Source organism: Octopus bimaculoides, chromosome 20 (genome assembly GCF_001194135.2).
Source record: "Octopus bimaculoides isolate UCB-OBI-ISO-001 chromosome 20, ASM119413v2, whole genome shotgun sequence".
NCBI classification, from domain to species: Eukaryota; Metazoa; Mollusca; class Cephalopoda; order Octopoda; family Octopodidae; genus Octopus; species Octopus bimaculoides.
This window is the reverse complement of record NC_069000.1, coordinates 398,408-402,200: the sequence shown is the minus strand read 5'-3', so window position 1 is coordinate 402,200 and position 3,793 is coordinate 398,408.

Sequence of the window (3,793 nt, the reverse complement as noted above, 5' to 3'; positions counted from 1 at the left end):
TATATATATATATATATACATACACACACACACACACACACACACACACACACATATATATATATATATATATATATCATACTCGTTATGGTTTTTGGAGGCCAAGCGTTCTCTCTCTCTCTCAGTCAAACAATTAGCAAGATTACTTTAATCAACGACTACTGTTAATTACTAACATTTTCAACAACAGAAATTTCCTTCCTTCAAATAGGAGAGTGTACTTGGTGACACCGACAGCCGACAGCTGTCTCTGCTGTTGGCTTAGCTTCACTAATATTACTGACGTTGTTACTCTTGTTGTTGTTGCTGTTGTTGTTGTTGTTACTCGTGTTTGCAGTGATTTAGCAGACGATTCTATCGTTTTCTTTTTTTCAGTCATAACAAACCATTAAAATTGATTGAGAAATATATTACATTGAGTCATCCGGATGTTTCATACTCACGGTTGGCAAAATGGCGATTGCGTTACCCTGAAGCATAACGAGAGAGATGTACTTTAAAAGCCATTGTACTCTACGAGACTTACTCTTACGTATAGTAATCTCTATCTCGATTAAACTGAGTTGGGAGGTCGTTCAGGGAACCAGTATGTTAGATGCTTCTACCTTCATCGTTCCAGAAATATCGTCGTTCAATGTCACCATCTTTTTTTAAGAGAAGATCGTGTATAATTCGAATATGATTTTGGTGTTATTTCTGGAGGATGGGGAAGCGACTGCAGAGGAGGCTTCTCACTTGCTCAGTCAATCTTGGTGTTTGTTGTTGTTGTCGTTGTTTAGCCCAGGGTCAGTCCTGAAGGAGCAAGTCTAGGATCAGAAGTATTTCCCCATAATAAGTTATGCAATAGGTCCTACATCTTTTGAAGGTGGAAGAAGTTATTTTCGGAGATAGAGAGATAGAGTGATAGATAAATAGATAGATAGATAGAGACAGAGAAGGGGGGGGGGAGAGATGGGGAAAGAGAGAGATTAGGCTGTTCTTTCCAGCGGGTTAGTCGACACGTAGAGGTTTCCTCGTTGGCTCACATTCAATACAGCGCATCCGTCAAAGTTCACTGGAGTGCTAAGCACTTACACACTAACGCTATAAAATGGTTTATACTATGATACTGCACAAATGTGGAGTAGCGTACCTTAGTAGTAGTAGTAGTAGTAGTAGTAGTAGTAGTAGTAGTAGTAGTAGTAGTAGTAGTAGCACCAGTAGCAATGCGGTATGATGCAATGAGAATTTCGTCTAACGTTAGAGTAAAGCACAAGTGTTATGTAGTGCAATGCAAGGCTTGGAGTATTTCCAGTATTTTCCGTGTAAGTGTGTCTTTGTGTGTGTGTGTGTGTGTGTGTGTGTGTTAACAAGTCCAAGACCACAACCTGTTCGAATGTTCTACTATTCCTGTATTCCTGAAATATCCCTAACAAATTTCATCGTTCAACTATTCCGGTATTCCAACATTCCAATGTAGTGTTTGTTTTTATTTTTGCAGTGATTTACTTTTCTAATATTTCCAAATATTCCAACATTCCAGTATTCTAATATCCCTGTTTATTCCAGCATTCTGATATTCTGTTAATTAATCTATTCTAATATTCCAAATTTATCCAAGATTATACTTTTCTGATATTTCAGCCAATTCTGAGATTGTGATATATTAATGTTGTTGCTGTTTTTTGCCTTGATGATCAGAGGTGTTCTCTTCGTGACCACCCTGTCTATATTATCAGCAAGGTGCAGCAGAAACAGCCGTACTCAATGCATTCTTTTCACATCTCTCTCTCTCTTTCTCTCTCGCATTTTCTATCGTTTCCCTCTTCACTTCAGTAGACATTGCCACGAACGTTCTTGAGTGTGTGTGTGTACAAATGTATGTATGTATGTATGCATGTATGCATGTGCCCGACTTAGTGTACCTGTGTATACATGTGTGTATGTTCGGGTATGTGTGTTTGTAGGTCAGTGCAATTATGTATGCATGCATGCATATATGTATGTATGTATGTAAGTATGTATGTATGTATGTATTTTATCTTTTGACTGCGGCCTTGTTGGGGCACCGCTTTGAAGGATTTGAGCCAAAGAGATCGACCCAGGACATTTTTTAAAGATTGGTACTTATTCTATCGGTCATTTTTGCCGAACCACTAACTTACGGGGACGTAAACACACCAACACAGGTTGTCAAGCGGTTGTGGGGGATAAACACAAACACAAAGACACACACATATGGCGGGCTTCTTTCAGCTTCCGTCTACCAAATCCACTCACAAGGCTTTGGTCAGCCCAAGGTGCCACGCTGTGGGACTGAACCCGGAACCATGTGGTTGGTAAACAAGATTCTTACCATGCAGCCACGACTGCGCCTATGTATATAAATTTCGGCACGAGGCCAGCGTTATGAGCGGATGGGGATAAATCGATTACATCGACCCCAGTGCATAACTGGTACTCAATTTATCGACCCCGAAAGGGGGAAAGGCAAAGTCGACCTCGACAGAATGTCTTGAGCCGGAACGAATAATGCAAAGTAGAATAATAATTTCTTTATTTACCCAAAGGAGAGAAGCCAAGAAATCGGATTCTTCGTCAAAGTTTTGCCATCTGTGAACGGTTAAAGAGCAAAATGAAGCTTTGTGTATTAGGATAAGCATTTGGAAGACATTTCGGTAAAAGTGTTTGTGTGCGACGGAAGGTAGGAGTGGGTGGCGGGAAGAGGTAATGATTCTAATGGAGGGTAGCTATTTACTTGAAGTTAAGTGGTGATGGTCGCTGTGGTGATGGTCGCTGTGGTGGTGGTGGTTACATTTTGCCGATGTTGTTGATGTAATGATGATGAGGAGGAAGAGAAGGAGGAACAGGAGGCTGTTATTTGTGATGATATTTCTAGTATTAATGGTGTTCTGAGTGCTATTTCTGTTAACGTCGTTGTTGTTGTTGTTGTTAGCAGCAGCAGCAGCAGCAGCAGCGGTGGTGATTGTCGTTGTCGGGGTTTAGTCCCATGTCATGTCTCATTAAGTACACCAGTGATCAAAAGTATTCCAGCCGTAACCATCCCGTCTTTTTTTAAGGGATTCTAGAAACAGTACCTTATCGAATTCGTTCTTTCCTGCATCTTTTCTTTTTAAAGACGGAAAAGGATATAACTTGAGGGTGATTTCGTTGCTATTTTAAATCGTCTTGTGACCACGCAGAAGCTCTCTCTCTCTCTCGTTGTCTCAGTTTGCTGTTGTTGTTGTTGTTGTTGTTGTGGATCAGCCCCAGGTCGTCCGTCCTCATCCAGCTGTCTCCCAAGCTGTCCCTGCCACTCATGTCTTTCTTAATCCTTCATCAAACTCTTCTTCAAGTTAACCAATTCCTTTCATATCACGTCTGCTTATATCATTCTGATAAGATATCTATTTGTTCCACGTTGCTCCCTTTTCCGCCTCTCTCTGTTCTGCATTTATCACTTCTACGGTTCCCACTCTGCTTTCCACCATCACAACAACTTTCCCTCGCTTCGCATTTCCTCCACTAAATTACGATCCAGAACAGTGGAACCCGCTGAATCCGGTCACATCGTTCGGCAGCAGGTTTTCCTTACTTCAAACTCTTCTATCAATTATGTTACAGAAAGTTTTACGGTTTCTGCTCGTCCAATGCAGTTCCGAATTGGCAAAGCCTGGAGGTAAAACAAGCAACTCTTGAAGGAAGCTGTCAACACACCATTCCATTCTCTCTGCTCTTGTTAATAGGATCTCAAATCACACACCTCATGAAAACTGTGTCTGTGTGTCGCTGGTCATGTCTTTAATGACGACTG